This window comes from Oncorhynchus keta, chromosome 2 (assembly GCF_023373465.1).
Source record: "Oncorhynchus keta strain PuntledgeMale-10-30-2019 chromosome 2, Oket_V2, whole genome shotgun sequence".
Classification (NCBI taxonomy): Eukaryota; Metazoa; Chordata; class Actinopteri; order Salmoniformes; family Salmonidae; genus Oncorhynchus; species Oncorhynchus keta.
Window position 1 is genome coordinate 43,171,597 of NC_068422.1, and position 19,445 is coordinate 43,191,041.

Below are 19,445 nucleotides of genomic sequence, written 5' to 3' on the forward strand. Positions count from 1 at the left end.
GGAATTTGAAACGATTTATACTTTTACTTTTGATACTTAAGTATATTTTAGCAATTCCATTTACATTTGATACTTAAGCGTATTTAAAACCAACTACTTTTAGACTTTTACTCAAGCAGTATTTTACTGGGTGACTTTAACTTTTACTTGAGTCATTTTCACTTCGGTTAGCAAGGGGTTACCATGTTCCCTTTCTCATCTCAACTGTGCTCACCTAAAAATATCCTCCGCTGGTCCTGGATCAAAGGGGGCAGCAACACCGACGTGAATCCCGCCCCGCGATTTAGCCTAATAGGAGGAGCATGTAGGCAACTCTACAGTGGAGCAGAAGGCCCATGGTAACCACTTCTGCACAGAGGCGAGTGAGTGAGTGAGTGGGTAGGGTTTCAGCTGTTCAGCGAGTGCTCTCTGGTGATCTCGCAGAGATAGTAGTCTAGAGCCTGTCGTCCAGGACACTGCAGGACCGCTTTGAAGAGCTCATCAAATGGCAAAGCTGAACCACACGGCAACTGAATAGAGCTCCCTTTCAAATAGGAAATGACTTGTTGATTTATCCAAATCTACAGAATGCCACACATGACTTTGATATAGACACTCACCTGAAGATAGTAAGGTGGTTGGAGAAGAAGACAGTTAGTTGCAACCCCCCCCTGTCAAAAGTTAGGTCGTAAGGATTTCTATACCTTACGATTCGCTTTTCATCTTTCTCCCGATGAATATTGGAATTTCGTAGTGGATAAAAATCGAATAGACACTTACAACAAAAATGGAAGAAGATCAAAAGTGGGGAGTTGTTGATAAAAGTGTGCGGATGACTTGCAGTGACCACCGTTGCAAAAAGCGCTTTTGGACGAATTGGAAAGATTTGTCCGGTATAACTGTCTGCATCGCATTATCTTTATTGTCTCTTGGATTTTGCGTTCTCGTTTACCTGAGTACATCGGAGCTGAAGTCCAGGATACTAAACCTGGAAAAACAGAGAGATACGCAGCTCTCCTCGTGGATCACACTCGAGCAGGTGGAACCCGTTGTCTTTGGACGAATAGATCAGATTCTGGAAGAGGTAAGGGTTATGGACAAATTATTCCATATGAAACACGGATTTATCCATATTATTAATTTTTGTTCAAGTGATACATTGCAAGTAGGCTTACTGTGTTGTTCAAATGATAATAGGTTATTGGAATTTCTTTAAAAAAAATACACACCTGTGGGGAAAAATAAACGATTTAAAATGTATAGCATATTTAATCATTCCGTTGGCTGCGTTAATGAAAATATTGAGTAGGCTACTTAAAAAAATGTATAATATCTATTTGGTTTACATGTCTTATTTTAAAGGGCATGGATAGGATGTGTAGCCTACCCCGCATATCGATGTCTCTCACTCATTCCACAAGTGGTTGAAGCAGCGACAGTTCCGATTGGTATTAGACCAGCTGCTCGTGTTAACATGCACGAGAATATAATATCCAAAGTTCAAATACGTTTGTTTATAATAGCCTACGTTTCAATTAAGCATGTAGTGCAATATATATATTTTATATTTTATTTCATCACATGCACTCTCACCTTAATATATTTATTTGAACTTTTTGGATTGTATGTATTGTTTGGTGTTGCTTATTGCACTGTTTGAGCTAGAAACACAAGCATTTTAATGCACCTGCGATAACATTTACATCATTTACATTTAAGTCATTTAGCAGACGCAACTGCAAATCTGTGTACGCGACCAAAAAAACTTAGATTTTATTTTATTTGTAGATTCCATGGATAAAAACATGTATGGGCTGTGCGCGTCACGTCCATAGCACGCTGGCTTTAGTTCAAAGTCTATTTTTATCCCTAAATGTAAACCGAATGGCAGGATCATTTTCGTCAGTCTTTGTGGCATCGTCATGGTTTAGATAACAGGACTGTGAATGACCCTGGGATCAAATCTGTCGTTTTAAAATATGCTTTTCAACGCGCCCTTGTGCTGGCCACTTCCACAGTTATACCAACAACCTCTTCTCTGTGATTGAAGTCCCGCAGGGCCCCTATTTCCCCCCCCCCCTGTTTACTTCAGGCTGTCTTTGTTGCATAACCCCGCCAGCCCTCAACTTTTACTCGGGACATCATTGTAAATGCACTTATTGTAGGGACAGCAGTGCATCTCAAAGTGGTACGTCAGAAGACTCCCTTTTCACTGCAATCATGGTCGCCACACAATTTTTTTTTAGGATGTACATGAATGTGTTCTTATACAACATGTACATAGGCTTGTCTTTTGTTCATCTCAGAATTCAAGAATGCAATCTGTGTTGTTTCTTGACCTGTTATTATCAGGATATTAGCAGACTTGACATTATACATGTCTCAAATAGCTAGGAATCATATATGTTTGATACCTTCCTTGTCCTTATTGCAGTTGTTGAATATCTGCTATTGAGCATGGAGCTAGTGGGGTCCTATAAACAAGCTGACTCCAGTCTTGCTGGAGGTATTGTGATTCACCCCTTTGTTTAGATTTGTTTTTTAAATATATGTGGCCATTATTAATATGACGCAACAGCAGATGTGGCCGCTTCTAGCCGACTGCCTTCGCGTGTTTCTGTCCAGAACCTCCAACACGTTCTATTAATTTACTGCAAGTTGGAATCCTCTCTGGAAAATGTAAGCTGCAGAGGCCTAAGTTGTTTCCCACGATTCACATTCTGATTTTGAGGAAATATCTCATACGTTTGTTGGATAATGTTTGTGGTTCATGTTGTTGTATTCTAAACTTTGTTGACTGAATATATATTTTCTGCTCTCCATCTCTCTATTCCTCTGAAAAAGCACAGTACCTGTACACTAACTACAAAAATTGGTAAAGTATTCTCCCACCTGGATAACGGCAAGAGAAAAATACAGTACAGAGTGCTAATGCCCTTGAATCTCAGCAGTCACATGTGACACGAAAAGATGCTGAAACCACACCGATGGTCCGGTTGACAACCACAGACACTTTAAATCTCACTGAATAGAGAAGTCTGCTGGGAGGAGGAACATATGTAACGAAAGGACTTCAAACAATCAATATTAACCCAACTTGTACCATCACAGACATGTTATTTCTTTAGTCTAGGAATGAATATAGTGGTGTCTTTACTAGCAGACTGACATGAGAGTGATACCAGGTATCATGATGTGGATGGATGGATGGTGAGGAGTCGAACTCCGTTATAGTCCATACATGGCAGCTGAGGCTCTCGCTCCTTTTTGGTTTAGGGGACAGAGAAAGGGAGGGTAAAGAGGGGGGTACATTCTCCGCCTCTCTGCCTCCCCACTTTAATGGTAACCCGATGCCAGAGTTTTTGATCTGGTTTTAACATTCTATTTTAAAAGTATGACAAAACATTTTACAGTCCCAAAGTCAGATTAATACTAAGACCCTCTGACTTTGCTGCCCAGGGGCCCTGCTACGGAGGCCCTATAGTGAGCGCTGTCCCCTTGTCCTGTCCTGTGGCTACATCTCTGTTACTGGACTGAGGGCCTTTGGGGCGTATTCTCCAAAATTCTGCTGTGAAACCTATACCCCACCTGACTCACCCTGATTTCTCTAACAGACGTGCCACATGGGTATCATCAATCACATGGTCTTGAATCATTTAAAACCCGGACATAAAATACATTATTGATCCCTTTGTTCTCATCAACAATCAACGTGTTATTTCCATGTGTCATTGAGAGATTCACCTCCACACTCTTGTTTGCCCTCTGTAAATTCTGATCCCCCCCCTTCGGCCCCAACGGACACACCAAATACCCGCTGGCATTGATTGTTGTATCAGCTGTAAAGGAACTTGACCCTTGCTGCCTTCTTTGCTTCCCGAGGGGCCCTAAATCAATACACATCTGCAAATCAAATCAAATTGTATTCGTCACATGCGCCGAATACAACAGGTGTAGTAGACCTTACAGTGAAATGCTTAATTACAAGCCCTTAACCAATAATGCAGTTAAGAAGAAAAAAAGTGTTAAGAAAGTGTTTACTAAACAAACTGAAGTAAACAATAAATAAATAAATACAAATAAATAAAGAAGAAAATGGAAAAATAACAAATAATTAAAGAGCAACAATAAAATAACAGGATCTACACATCTTCTGAGGCTGTGGTTGTTTTGAAATGACTTGGTTTCCAAAATATTGAGATACAGTACACGAGGAGAACTGTAAGGTGGTTCCATCATGCAAAAAGTTGGAGATCTCATTCTTATCCACTTGTGTTCTACAGACCTCTCAGCCCTGATCCTTCCTGAGAACTGAACCTCTCACTGCTAAATCACTGTGAGAGGTTGAGCTCTGGTCTTGGCCTCAGCCCTACCGTGCCTGGCTTTGACTCTACCGGATAACTCTACTCTGACAGAGCACAAAGGCGTCTCTGGCACTTCTAGAGTGTGTTGTTTTAATTTCCCTGATTTATTAGCAGATGTAGCCTTTATCCCCACTAGTCCACTGGTGCTTTCTGCTCTCTTGAACGGCAGCATTAGGTAACATGCCAAGAGATGGCGGGTGGCTGTGTGCTCAGCGATGGTCTGGCTGCCCAGAAAACCACATCTAGTGGGATGACAGACCAGCAGGGACCAGAGCCGAGGAAACCGGGGCAAGTGGAACCCCAGAATGTGGACTGAAACACACACGAGCTTGAACAGGGAGAAATGTGCGCTAGGCCTCTGTCAAGCCTGTGGGGACCACTTTGTGGTTAATTGTTGATGTTAAACAGGCCAGTTTTAAGGTGACATAATGATGTGTTCAGGGGAAGTCAGAGATTTTTCAAAGAATTCATGTCTCTCAAGACTTTTGCTTTTGCTACATTGGATTTGACACCTGAGGTGTATTGTTGAAAGGTCAGCCTCTGGGTTTTATGAGTAGGCAGTGCTAGGCACCCCGCCTTTGTGCTGAAACTGAAGAGAAGAGTGTTTCAATCAGTGGAAGTGTCACATCTGCTCCCACTCTTCCCCCCTGGCGCTCGAGGGTGCCAGGCTCCCCAGCATTGCGCACTCCTGCCACCGTCATAAATACACACCTGCCTTCCCCCTGTCACGCGCATCAGCGGTTATTGGACTCACCTAGACTCAATCACCTCTGTTATTGCCTTCCCTATATATGTCTGGTTCCCCGCTCTGTTCCCTGCATCAGCATTAATTGTCGTTTGTCTTTGTTTACCCGTGTGCTGACGCTGTTTCTGTTCTGTTAACTGTCTGTTCCTGATTAAATGTTGACTCCCCGTACCTGCTTCTCATCTCCGGCGTCGGTCCTTAAAGGAAGACATTTTCTATTTCTACAGGAGTGGTTTAAACTGCGTATGAAATAGCAGCTCACGTGTCATTTTTACTGCACAGCTACTGTGATTTGTCAGAGCAGTACAGAGATACAGAGCAGGAAATATGTATTCGGGCAACAAAGCTTAGAGTACAAAAACATGAACCACAAACATTATTCAACAAATGTATGAGAGATTTCCTCAAAATGAGAATTCGAATCGTGGGAAATAATTTAGGCCTCTGCAGCTTACATTTTCCTGAGAAGATTTCAACTTGCATTAAATGAATAGAAAGTGTTGGAGGTTCTGGACAGAAACACGCGAAGGCAGTCGGCTCGAAGCGGCCACATCTGCTGGACGTTTTTAGAAAGTTCTTGGAACGTTGTGTCATGGTCCCCGTTGTGTCATGGTCCCCAGGAGGCTTTTGTCACGTGATAGTCCCAGGTGTCCCGAGTAAAAATAAAGTAATAAAATGTAATGGGGGTTTTAAGGTAAGTGGTACGCTGTTCAGCTAAAATAGTGTAAAAGTCTTTAATCAACGACAGTATGATTACATTTGACATGATCAGTTAGCACTGACTTTTCAATATGACCCCACCTGGGATTTTAATTTAAAAACTCTGGATTTGGGTTACAAGGATATTTCTGCTACACCACAAAGTCTGTAGAATGTCAGAAGTCTCCTACACGTTCATTACCTATGATGCATCCACTGCACTTAGCAAAATAGTGCCATCTGCCCTGCTATTTAAGTTTTCAGTTAATCTGACTATTCCCTTATTGAGTTAATTTACTTATTTCAGTCATTTGAGTTTGGATTTTCAGTATAGTTGTCTAATGTTGCTGGAGCATATTATTCTGTTTTAATGTTACTAAATCACTCCTGAATTACTATGAAAAATATAATAGTTTTTCTTCTGTGTATTTTTAACAGAGCTGAGATTTACTTTGAACAGCAAAGTGTAGGAATAAGGATACAGTTGAAATCAATCATTGCTACAGATATGGTGGCGTAGCAGGACGTTTGCAATGCTGTCAACAAAGAGGTTGTGAGTTCAAATCCCAGGTGAGAACATGTCAAATGAGAAATACTGTTTAAACAAACATACACAATGTAATCATTTACAGTACCAGTCAAAAGTTTGAACACACCTACTCATTCAAGATTTTTTCTTTATTTTAGCATTTCTACATTGTAGAATTATAGTGAAGACAGCAAAACTAGGGGATAACACGTGGAATCATGTAGTAACCAAAAAAGCTTCAAACAAATGTTTTATATTTGAAATTATTCAAAGTAGCCACCCTGTGTAAAACAGGGGGAGAACATTTCTTTGCGACTACCAGGTGACGTCCCCGGGAACAAACCGGGAACTAGACAAAACTTCCAGGGGACCACGACACAACGTCCTGACGACTTTAGGCGACCATTTCGTTCTAACGACTCATTATTGTTTGCAGGGGCTATAACATATACATTCATTTTAAGTTGTTGAATTAAAAGTTGATACGAAGAATGGACTCACTTTTCCATGACCAGTTTGCTCCATTCCCGAGTCTGTAGTGCAGTATCTTGGTCAGAGACCAGATAGGAACATTGAGCTAACGTACACAGTCCCTTTATTGTACCCGATGCTTAGAATTACTGAACACTCATAACTATAACATGTCAACTCCAGCACCCGTTGGAGGCCTTTAAACAGCACACTGACATGCCTCTGATAGTAAGTACTATGAATTGTCTTGACTGCTATGCAGTGGGACAGTACTGGAAATTCTGTCTTGGTTCAGGGTTGAAAAACAAACTATACTCTGAATTCCTCACCATCCACAGACTAATTTTATCTTCGTTTTTTTACCCACGTGCAGAAATTGGCGGCTCGACTTCCCAAAACACGAGAGACCAGAGAAGCGCCCCATAGCTGTGTCTGTCCACCAGGTAAGCCTCTGTCCCACCCACTTCTCACCTCTTACCCCACACCATCACTTTTGACTGATTCTAGCACACCCCTGCAGCTGTGCTCAGGTTTAATCAAGGGTTTTATCCACCGCGACTAATCTGTGCTGCTCAAATCCTGCTTTGGTTTCACCCCTCTGGGTGAGCACAGTTTGCCCTGTTTAAATGGGTCACTACCCTGAGTACGTAAGCGTGGGAGGAGTGTAGAGTAGACGGTTGAGTACTGATAGTGAGATCCTCTCCTCAAGGCATTAGCTACCTGAGACTACCATAAAAGTAGCCAGGGTGCACATTTTTTTTTCTGCTTTCTTGTCAACTTCTTATGAATTTAAAAAAAAAAATATTATGGATTCCCATTAGCTGCTGCCAAGGCAGCAGCTACTCTTCCTGGGGTCTGGCAAAATTAAGGCAGTTATACAATTTTACAATCCTTACAATTACATTCCATACAGAATTCACTACACACTAAGTTTGTGCCCTAAGGCCCATACTCCACTACCAAATATCTACAATGCAAAATCCATATGTACGTGTGTGTATATTGCGTATGTTATCATGTGTGTGTATGCATGTGTCTGTGCCTATGTTTGTGTTACTTCACTGTTCCATAAGGTGTATTTTTACCTGCTTATTTTTGCAATCTGATTCTACTGCTTGCATCAATTACCTGATGTGGAATAGAGTTCCATGTAGTCTTGGCTCTATGTAGTACTTTGCACCTCCCATAGTCTGTTCTGGACTTGGGGACTGTGAAGAGACCTCTGGTGGCATGTCTTGTGGGGTAGGCATGGGTGTCCAAGCTGTGTGCTAGTATTTTAAACAGACAGCTCGGTAACTTCAGCTTATCAACCAACACCTCTTACAAAAACAAGTAATGAGAAAGTCAATCTCTCTTCCACTTTGAGCCATGACAGATTGACATGCATGTCATTAATGTTAGCTCTCTGTGTACTTTTAAGGGCCAGCCGTGCTGCCCTGTTCTGAGCCAACTGCAATGTTCCCAAGTCCCTCTTTGTGGCACCTGACCACACTACTGAACAGTAGTCCAGGTGCAACAAAACCAGGGCCCGTAGGACCTGCCTTGTTGATAGCGTTGTTAAGAAGGCAGAGCAGTGCCTTATTATGGACAGACTTCTCCCCATCTTAGCTACTGTTGTATCAATAGGTTTTGAACATGACAGTTTACAATCCAGGGTTTAGTCACCTCAACATGCTCAATTTTCACATTATTCATTACGAGATGTAGTTGAGGTTTAGGGTTTAATGAATGATTTGTCCCAAATACAATGCTTTTAGTTTTGGAAATATTTAGGACTAACTTATTCCTTGCTACCCATTCCGAAACTAACTGCAGCTCTTTGTTAAGTGTTGCAGTCATTTCAGACGCTGTAGAAGCTGACGTGTATAGTGTTGAGTCATCCGCATACAAAGACACACTGGCCTTACTCACAGCCAGTTGCATGTTGTTAGTAAATTTATTTTCAAATGTATTTATTTATATAGCCCTTCGTACATCAGCTGATATCTCAAAGTGCTGTACAGAAACCCAGCCTAAAACCCTAAACAGCAAGCAATGCAGGTGTAGAAGCACGGTGGCTAGGAAAAACTCCCGAGAAAGGCCAAAACCTAGGAAGAAATCTAGAGAGGAACCAGGCTATGTGGGGTGGCCAGTCCTCTTCTGGCTGTGCCGGGTGGAGATTATAACAGAACATGGCCAAGATGTTCAAATGTTCATAAATGACCAGCATGGTCAAATAATAATAAGGCAGAACAGTTGAAACTGGAGCAGCAGCACGGTCAGGTGGACTGGGGACAGCAAAGAGTCATCATGTCAGGTAGTCCTGGGGCATGTTCCTAGGGCTCAGGTCCTCCGGGAGAGAGAAAGAAAGAGAGAATTAGAGAGAGCATATGTGGGGTGGCCAGTCCTCTTCTGGCTGTGCCGTGTGGAGATTATAACAGAACATGGCCAAGATGTTCATAAATGACCAGCATGGTCGAATAATAATAAGGCAGAACAGTTGAAACTGGAGCAGCAGCACGGCCAGGTGGACTGGGGACAGCAAGGAGTCATCATGTCAGGTAGTCCTGGGGCATGGTCCTAGGGCTCAGGTCCTCCGAGAGAGAGAAAGAAAGAGAGAAGGAGAGAATTAGAGAACGCACACTTAGATTCACACAGAACACCGAATAGGACAGAAGAAGTACTCCAGATATAACAAACGGACCCTAGCCCCCCGACACATAAACTACTGCAGCATAAATACTGGAGGATGAGACAGGAGGGGTCAGGAGACACTGTGGCCCCATCCGAGGACACCCCCGGACAGGGCCAAACAGGAAGGACATAACACCACCCACTTTGCCAAAGCACAGCCCCCACACCACTTGAGGGATATCTTCAACCACCAACTTACCATCCTGAGACAAGGCTGAGTATAGCCCACACAGATCTCCGCCATGGCACAACCCAAGGGGGGGCGCCAACCCAGCTGTTTGCTTAGAAATTCTAGGGACAATTAGGAGGCCTGCGTCTTGTGACCGTAGTGTACGTGTAGGTATGTACGGCAGGACCAAATCAGAGAGATAGGTAGGAGCAAGCCCATGTAATGCTTTGTAGGTTAACAGTAAAACCTTGAAATCAGCCCTTGCCTTGACAGGAAGCCAGTGTAGGGAGGCTAGCACTGGAGTAATATGATAATTTTTTGGGGTTCTAGTCAGGATTCTAGCAGCCGTATTTAGCACTAACTGAAGTTTATTTAGTGCTTTATCCGGGTAGGCGGAAAGTAGAGCATTGCAGTAGACTAACCTAGAAGTGACAAAAGCATGGATTCATTTTTCTGCATCATTTTTGGACAGAAACATTTTTGCAATGTTACGTAGATGGAAAAAAGCTGTCCTTGAAATGATCTTGATATGTTCTTCAAAAGAGAGATCAGGGTCCAGTGTAACGCCGAGGTCCTTCGCAGTTTTATTTGAGACGACTGTACAACCATTAAGATTAATTGTCAGATTCAACAGAAGATCTCTTTGTTTCTTGGGACCTAGAACAAGCATCTGTGTTTAGTCCCAGTTTAAAAGTAGAAAGTTTGCAGCCATCCACTTCCTTATGTCTGAAACACATGCTTCTAGCAAGGGCAATTTTGGGGCTTCACCATGTTTCATTGAAATGTACAGCTGTGTGTCATCCGCATAGCAGTGAAAGTTAACATTATGTTTTCGAATAACATCCCCAAGAGGTAAAATATATAGTGAAAACAATAGTGGTCCTAAAACGGAACCTTGAGGAACACCGAAATTTACAGTTGATTTGACAGAGGACAAACCATTCTGAGACAAACTGATATCTTTCCGACAGATAAGATCTAAACCAGGCCAGAACTTGTCCGTGTAGACCAATAGTAAAGATTGAAAAAAAGCAAGGGGCCTAAACAGCTACCCTGGGGAATTCCTGCTTCTACCTGGATTATGTTTGAGAGGCTTCCATTAAAGAACACCCTGTGTGTTCCGTTAGACAAGTAACTCTTTATCCACATTATAGCAGAAGGCGTAAAGCCATAACACATACGTTTTTCCAGCAGAAGAATATGATCGATAATGTCTAAAGCTTCACTGAAGTCTAACAAGATAGACCCCACAATAATTTTATCATCAATTTCTCTTAGCCAATAATCAGTCATTTGTGTAAGTTCCGTGCTTGTTGAGTGTCCTTCCCTATAAGCATGTTGAAAGTCTGTTGTTCATTTGTTTACTGTGAAATAGCATTGTATCTGGTCAAACACCATTTTTTACTAAGGGTTGATAACAGGTTGGTTGGTCGGGTATTTGAGCCAGTAAAGGGGGCTTTACTATTCTTGGGTAGCGGAATGACTTTAGCTTACCTCCAGGCCTAAGGGCACACACTTTCTAGTAGGCTTAAATTGAAGATGTGGCAGTATCGTCTGCTATTATCCTCAGTAATCTTACATTCAGATTGTCAGACCCCGGTGGCTTGTCATTGTTGATAGATAACAATAATTTTTTCACCTCTTCCACACTGACTTTACGGAATTCAAAAGTGCAATTCTTGTCTTTCATAATTTGGTCAGATACAGTATACTTGGATGTGTGGTGTCGGCGTTTGTTGCTGGCATGTCATCTCTAAGTTTGATTATCTTGCCAATGAAAAAGTAATGAAATAAGTTGGCAATATCAGTGGGTTTTGTGATAAATGAGCAATCTGATTCAATGAATGATGGAGACGAGTTGTCTTTTTTCCCCCAAAATTGAATTTGAAGGTGTTTATCTTTGTTTCATAGTATAATTTATTTTTATTTAGCTTAGGCAAATGATTCCTTAATTTGCACTACGTTTGCCAATCAGTTGGGCTGCCAGACTTATTTGCCATACCTTTTGTCTCATCCCTCTCAACCATGCAATTTTTCAATTCCTCATCAATCCAAGGGGATTTTACAGTTTTTAATGGGTGCATGCTTATTAGCAACTGAAATAAGGAATTTCATAAATCTGTCAAGTGCAGCATCTGGTTGCTCCTCATTACGCACTACAGACCAGCAAATATTCTTTAAAACATATGAATCACTACAAAACTTCTTGTATGACCTCTTATACACTAAGAGCCTTTAGAACGTTGGTTTTCCTAGATATGGATATTATATTGTGATCACTACATCCTATGGATTTGGATACTGCTTTACATCAAATTTATGCAGCATTAGTAAAGGTGTGATCAGTACATGTTGATGATTTCATTCCTGTGCTGTTTGTAAATACCCTGGTAGGTTGACTGACAACCTGAATCAGGTTGCAGCCACTGGTTATAATTCTATTTTTGTTGTTGTTGAGAGCCCGTCAATATTGACATCACCCATAAAATATACTTCTCTGTTGATATCACATACATTATCAAGCATTTCACACATATTTTTCAGATACTGTTAGCACTTGTTGGTCTATAGCAGCTTCCCACAAGAATGGACTTTAGGTGAGGCAGATGAACCTGTAGCCATACTACTTCAACAGTATTTAACATTAGATTGTCTCTAATCTTAATAGGAATGTGGTTCTTTATATAGACCACAACACCGCCCCCGTTGGAATTTCTGTCTTTTCGGTAAACGTTATAACCATCTATTGCTACCAGTGTATTATCTAAGTGAGTTTCAGAGATAGTCAGAATATGAATGTCATCTGTTACAAGCAAGCTATTGAATTCATGGACCTTTTTTCAGGCTGCTGGTTTACTGGGAAGCTTATCATAAGATGACCTGATAGTGCAGGGTGAGCTGCACGAAGTGGTCTTCCTACTAGGGCACACCGCCTCAGTGCTGACAGTGTAACTCTGGTTCATAGACTCATGATTACTGAATACAATAGCTGTAAGATTAACAAAAGTATTCAGGATATTAGGGGGACATAAATTAAGTTACTTACATTGTGTCTGCCAATGCCCCTAGGATAATGTACATTTAATGCAGCATTATGATCACTCATTCTCACAATGGTAGGGATTAGCTGAGCTGGTCTTGGGCCATTGATAAGTCATTGTTTCAACGCAGCCTTGAAATGCCAAGATGATTTGAATGGACTCCATCATTCCTGTAGAGCATCTTCTGTTTCCAGAAGGTGTCAAAGTTATCTAGAAAAGTGACTCCAGCAGAGCTACAATAATCTTTTAGCTAGATGTGTAAGGCCAGTAGCCTGCTGAATCTTTCACACCCACGACCCAACGATGGTACTGGACCTGGAATGATTGGCCATTTTAAGGAGTCTTTTAATGTTAAATCAGTTATTTTAAAATCCATTTTCAGATGTTTCCGTGCTAGCCCTCCTGATGTCGTTTGACCCCCACATGGACTACGACAGTGTCAGCTCCTGGCATCTGTGGTAGAACAGTCGTAAGCAGCCTTGTGATGTCCCATACTCGTGCTACTGGGTAGCACAGGGTTTTTGCCTTGGGGACCGAGATGTTCCTCACCATAGAGCTGCCTATGATGACAGCTGGCGATGTTGAATGGGCCGGTCTTTGGCTTGACAATGACAATGAAGTAGTCAAAAGCACAAACAGATCTGGAACCAGTGCATTTAAAGTTCTGTTTTACCTTTGTATCATATTGTGCAACAGCTGATGAGGCTAACACTGTAAACGTGTGGAAAAAAAGTTAGCAGTGTTACATCTTGATAGTTGCTGGTTGAAAATACAATCGAAAGACCTTCTAATCAGCGTGTTTCCATGGGCCGAAGTTTCGACTTTCCTGGTGACATCACCAGTTAAGGTCCCTTTATTGGTCAATTGCAGACAAAGTCCAACTGAAATTTGACTTCTGCTTTTAACCCCTCCAAAAGACACACATACATAGGTTTTGGAGAGGTGCAGGGGGCTGCCACACTGGGAGCTGTTATTGTGGGGGGTTAAGTGCCTTGCTCAAGGGAACAATGGCAGGCAATGGCCTCTAGGATTTGATACCAGCTACCCTCCGGTTGCCAACTCACTTCACGCCACTTCCCGAATTGTCAACTCTACGGTTGCTGGCTCGCCTCTGTCCAACCTCTCAACTACAGTACCTGCCGCTTCTCTTGAATATTGGTTAATAGACTAATAACAAAGAGAGTTCCAAACCTCTCTGCCAATGAAAGCAAGTTTTAAGTTTCTCCTCCCCACTCAGACCACTCCCAGACAGTCCTAGCAAAATTCTTGCTTGAGAAATAGTGTTTTGATAAAAAGCTATTTTTGTCCAGAAATGATTTGATATTGATATAAAAATGGCTGCATTGGACCTTTAAAGTTCTCTAAAAGCATAATACTGCAGTGAGGCTTTTTGTATAACGGTGTTGCTATAGCAACGTTTCATTCAACGATTGCCTTGCTAAGGGTGATATTGAATTGAATTACTTAGTTTTTTCCAGAAGGATGACAAGTTGGATAAGATAAAGAGAACAAGAGTAAACACATGAACAGCAACATTCACACATGACAGATGCAAATGCTTACAAGGTATAAACAAGATAATTTCATTACAGAGACGTGCTATATGAGATAAACATATATATATATAAATATGTATATATATATAATTGATTGCGGTCATTCAATGTACTTTGGTTGTCAATGGGAACAGTGTGCAACACCCATGCCATAAACGGATAATGAGAGAAGGACTTTAAATTAGGTTGCTCTCAGTTGCTTTATAACACCCTGTGAATGTAGTGACACTTGTGATTCACTGGGGATTGATGTTGGGTACTGATGACTTGTTTGTATGGTACTTCTATTGTTGAAATTGCGCAACCGACAGCCATTAACGATACAAAGCAAACTAAACAAACACTAAAGACGTCACGGCAAGGTTGGAGGGGGAAAAAACAAACATGATCAAAGCAAGTAAGGGAAGATTGTATCGATGCAGTAGCTGTGGCACTGCCGCACAATGCAGGATTCCTTGTCTGGGTTTTAGGAGGGGCGACAGATGCAAGGATCCAACAGGTTTCACTGGTATATACTAGCTGTACACCTGATCCTGTACATGCCAAATATTGCCCTCCTTTTGCACTTGTGCCCTCAGGCTAGCTTCATAATGACGACAGGTGTTTGTGTATTTCGGGCTCAGTTGGCGGTGGTCGGCAGCGCAGGCGTTTTGTATCACATTGGGTAATGGTGCAAGCTGGTGTGACGAGGTACCATCATCAAGGCATTCCTAGGCAGGGACGACAGGGCACGACAGCCCACTGATAACTAGCCACATCCGCTACACAACTAACCCTGTCGTTAAAGTATGAGTGGACTGAAATGAACAGCAATGAACTGGCAACAAATCGCGTCTGTCTTTGTTCCATTAGAAAAAGTATGCCACAGAGAGCTTGCACCTATGGAGCCAGTATATTAGATTAGTACCACATATTCTGGAACATACATTACCTTGGGCTGTCGGGCAAGCATGAAGCATTGTGTCTGACAATGAAAACTTGTGTCCGAAAGGTTCTTCAGTCACCAAGCCCACCTGTTTCTCAGCTGTCAGTCATTAAGTAATTAGGTAGTGAAGAGTGTATCTGTGTGTTTGTGTTTGTGTGTGTGCGCGTGTGTGTGCCTGCGTGCGAGTGGGCCTAAGTGGGAACAGGCCTGTGAGAACCAGTGGAGGTGAGAGCGTACACACATTAGTGCTAATTTGTCTTGTCTGTAGGATGTCAGGGTCTTAACTGACCGGTAAGTGTCTTTTGAGGTCCCGTAAAAAACAGTTAAGGTGGACCCGCTGTCAGAGCTTCTGAGAGGAAGCCTCTCTTTTCAGGTATGAGAACCTTCTATCTGAAGACTGTTTTGGTCGTTCCTGGTCTCACACCTCAGAAACAGGCTCTTAAATGTACATCTGAGGCCTTGTTTCATTTTTTGTGGGGGGACGTTTTTAGAATTTCTCTAAATGTATGTTTTCAAAATATTTCAGGCTAACCATTCCTGAATATACTTAATGAAACCATTTGCATTTGGTTTTTGGCTGTCAGGGTATGAATACGACAGTTCCAAATGCCATCTCACTGAAGCATGAAGAATGCCATCTTAGCCTGAGGATCTCATGTTTTCCTTAGGGCGGGATCATACTGTTCATCAATTGTTCTGTTCATTAACTCTCCCCCCAACATGCACCTCTCTATAAATGGCCCCTTAACAATGTCAGAGGTCCCGGTTCGGTTCAGCATGGCAGGCTGCCCTCAGGACAATGATGCAGTGCATTGTCAGATATGTGTATGTATATATGGCTATACAGTGCTCCCAGTGTCTACCTGGCCTCTGCCAATCAAGGTGGAACACAGTGTTCGCATGGCTCCGATTCATTTGTTTATTTTCAGTTCCCGGTGATGACGAGGTATAGTAAGCCCTCCCCTGGTCCTCAAGAATCCCTGTACAGACACAGGAACCTAGGCACCTATTGTTCAATTAAACAGAGGAGGCGTTAGATGTTGTTGAAAGGCTGGTTTAAAGTCATGGTTGCTGTGATATGCCTTTAGAGGAACGCTTTCGTCCTGAAGAGCTTTTCAAAATTGTCCCTCCAAAAAAATCAACGGATGTAGTATTTGATTGATTTTGTGACCTCGTCAGCTTTGCTTGACTGAAATGAACTGCGGTTGAAATATTGTAAGACTGCATAGTGTGGTGTTGAGTGGATGTTTTTAACTAGGGTCAGTGTGTGTCATTTCACTTGAAGGACATCAGGTATTATTCTGAGCTTGACATTATTCATGAGAAGCTGTGAAAATGTACCTCTCTCCAGGACATGCTAAACGGAGCTGGGTAGTTAGCTAGCGTGCTTTACACATTTCAGTTTTCCTTTCTTTACACTGTGTCATGATTCTAGATTTGTATAACAATTTGTAACACAACTCCCTCAATGTCGTTATAACACTGATGACTCTCTAATGTTGTCTCATACCAAGTTGCCGGATATAAAAAGTCAGACGTGGTCGTTGGTTGAGTTGTGCCCATGAACCGTCTGGGTATGCAGAGATGTGTACTGTACACCCCTGAGTTTGTAATAAGCATCACATGCTGCCATAGCTAAACATGGCGAGGGGGTGAGTAAGACCCTCTATGTGTCACCATTCAGTTACCTCATGTTAATGGTCACATGTTGACCAATGCCAAATAGAACGACAGTTGTATTCTTAGCAGCATGGATTATAGTATTTCACAAAGCCTTGGGCTCGAGGACTGTTGTTTTGGTTGGCTGGAAATCAGACATGTTTAATGGCTTGGATGTTTGTGGTTTTTATCGAGAGGTAAATCAGTTTTGAGAGATGTGTTCTTCAAAGTCAGAGAGGGCTATTGCAAGAAACGACATACCATCCTTTTCAGTTAATATTCATTATTGCCCATTTATGTTAATAAAAAGAGAGTTTGGAATTGGGATCCTTTGCTCCAGACAAGAGCATTCCCGGGCATAGAGCCGACATGGAAATTAATACAAATTGAGGGAAAAAATGAAAGTTCCAAAAGCAAAACTTTCCCCTTATAAAATTCCACTAAATGTAATCTTTAAACTCAATGAATGCAACCCCCCCACAAAATATGCCAACTATAAAATAAAGTTTCCCTGCTGGACAAGGATTTTCAAGAGTCCCTGAAATATGATTTTTTTTAAATATAAAAATAAAACATTCTCAAAGGTAGGTAAATGTATAGGTAATTCAAGGAGAGATCCTCATGAACATGATTATACTATGAGATGATCTTGGTAACAATGAGAGGGACATCTGGAAGAAACTATAATTAACAGTGTTTACATTGATATCTATGCCATCAGAGGAGGCACGGATGGAGACATTGTGGCTTTTGTGCATATTTGTAGCAAATTAATGACATTCATATAAAGGCCTATTCATATTTTGCACCAAATTAATACAAGTAACTAATAATCTGTCAAAGTGTAGGAACATTTATGTGACAGGGAGATTGATCCAGGCCCATGTTGCCAGAGTTCGACTCCAGAGTTGACTTCAATCAACACATTATTGGCCGACAAGCTAAGTGGCACTTTCTTGGATCTAACGTCAGGGAAAAGAGAAAAGAGAGAGAGCGAGCCCACCCCCCTCTTGTCAATTGCATTTCCGCTTCACCAAAGAAGATAACTCCCTGGATTTAGCTGCTTTGTGGCTTGATATCACAGTAGTGACCAACATTGAGCTAGGAGGGAGGAGAAGAGTAAATGGGAGGCTAAAGGGGGATGGGGGGGTCTATCTTTGGAAGAGTATGTCACTGGCACTGTTTGGACAACTTCCTGGGGACAGTTAGGCCAGAGTGGATCTATCCTCTCCACATTACTTTGGAAAAGAGCAGGGCGCGAGATCACATCTCATCCATCTGGGAGGATTAATCCCAGGGAATGGGGGATAGCAGGTAGGGGGCAGGGGATAAAGGCCTTTAATACCTGCTGCCCGAGAGGGAGGAAGTGGGCTTTGGCAGTTTACCTGGCAGGGGTCCGAGGGGAAGCCATATCCAGAGACAGAGGAGAGTGTAATCAGAACCCCCTGCCACAGAGCTGGCAGCCTTGCATGGTTGGCAAAGCGGATCCCTACTCTACCCCCTATCTGCCCACGCTACCCACAGAATACTGGGCAATGAAGGAGCCAGCCAGGCAGGCAGGCGCTGCCACCCACAGGCCCTCACACAGCCACCATCTGGCCTGAGGCTGGGCATGTGGACAGGCACACAGCACTGCATAACACAGGCAGAACTCTGTCCAACAGCACTTGTTCTCCATATGCACAATAGCATAATGCATAATTGCAATTCTTTATTTCCCCTCGAATATTATTATTTTGTTTTACAATATTTAGAGATTGTGTATTTGAATGAATGCACAGAAAGAAAGTACAGTTTTAAATACAGATTTTAAATGCACATCTTGTGTATCAAAATGTGTCAGTGTTATGAAGACAATCCATTCCCTACATTAGCAGTGAAAGAGTTCATCCGTACTTGTCCATCAATCTAAATTGGACCTGGTTCGAGGAGACGGACCGCTTGAGGAGACTACGCTATGTGCAAACATTATGACTTTTTTATTGCCCAAGGTACAAACACTTGTCAGAGTGGCTCCAGTGCCGGTTTCCCTTTGAGGATTGTGGCGCTCATTGGCCAACTGGCACGCTGGGCACTCAGAGCATAACCATAGCTTGCTTGCTGACAGATCGATGCATCACCTAGCATTGGATCAAAAGAGAGCTGGGATGTTTGTGCGTGTGTGTGTGTATGTGAGTGTGAGAGAGGGAGACAGAAAGCAAGCAAGAGAAAGTAGGAGAGAGAGAGAGGAGAGACAGGGAGTGAGCGCACACACACACACACACACACACACACACACACACACACACACACACACACACACACACACACACACACACACACACACACACACACACACACACACACACACACACACACACACACACACACACACACACACACACACACACACACACACACACACACACACACACACACACACACACACCAGCTAAATTCACCCAGTGCAGTAAAGCCAGTTAATCCAGAGCCTCTTTTTTATATAAATACTCTCCCTGCAGATGATAATGTAGTTCAACAAGATCCCTGTTGACCTTGTCAACTGGGGTGGGGGTGAAGAGGTTGTGGGGCTGGTTATTTAAGGAGTCCCCAAGTTCACCTTGACATCTCTGCTGACAGGAAGAGGGGCTGGCGG

At 42.4% G+C, this 19,445-nt stretch overlaps 1 long non-coding RNA gene across 1 annotated transcript in view; it reads left to right on the top strand.

Moving 5' to 3' along the window:
* Positions 1 to 332: 332 nt before the first annotated feature.
* The window catches only part of LOC127911050 (uncharacterized), a 53,873-nt gene continuing 34,760 nt past the window's right edge, over positions 333 to 19,445 (top strand). The window contains exons 1-2 of the long non-coding RNA XR_008077488.1: positions 333 to 1,063; positions 7,161 to 7,230. This is a non-coding gene — a long non-coding RNA (uncharacterized LOC127911050). The remainder of the gene's footprint in view (positions 1,064 to 7,160; positions 7,231 to 19,445) is intronic.